Here is a 750-nt window from a genome sequence, read left to right as displayed (position 1 = left end):
TAGTATAAAACGTTAGATACAATAAAACCAGGTAGTAGTATAAAACGTTAGATACAATAAAATCAAATAGTAGTATAAAACGTTAGATACAATAAAACCAGGTAGTAGTATAAAACGTTAGATACAATAAAATCAAATAGTAGTATAAAACGTTAGATACAATAAAATCAAATAGTAGTATAAAACGTTAGAAACAATAAAACCAGGTAGTAGTTTAAAACGTCGTTAGATACCATAAAAACAAATACTAGAATAAAACGTTAGATACAATGAAATCAAATAGTAGTATAAAACGTTAGATACAATAAAACAGGGTACTAGTAATTAAACGTTAGATACAATAAAACCAAATAGTAGTATGAAACGTTAGATACAATAAAACCAGGTAGTAGTATAAAACGTTGGATACAATAAAAGCAAATAGTGGTATAAAACGTTAGATACAATAAATTCAGGTAGTAATATAAAACGTTAGATACAATAAAACCAGGTAGTAATATAAAACGTTAGATTCAATAAAATCAGGTAGTAATATAAAACGTTAGATACAATAAAATCGGGTAGTAGTATAAAACGTTAGATACAATAAAAGCAGGTAGTTTTTTAAAACGTTAGATACAATAAAAGCAGGTAGTAGTGTAAAACGTTAGATACAATAAAAGCAGTTGGTAGTATAAAACGTTAGATACAATAAAATCAGGTAGTAGTAAAAAACGTTAAATACAATAAAACCAGGTAGTGGTATAAAAC

Source organism: Lottia gigantea (genome assembly GCF_000327385.1).
Source record: "Lottia gigantea unplaced genomic scaffold LOTGIsca_55, whole genome shotgun sequence".
In the NCBI taxonomy this organism is placed as follows: domain Eukaryota; kingdom Metazoa; phylum Mollusca; class Gastropoda; family Lottiidae; genus Lottia; species Lottia gigantea.
The sequence above is the reverse complement of the archived record's forward strand: the minus strand, read 5'-3'. Positions refer to the sequence as shown.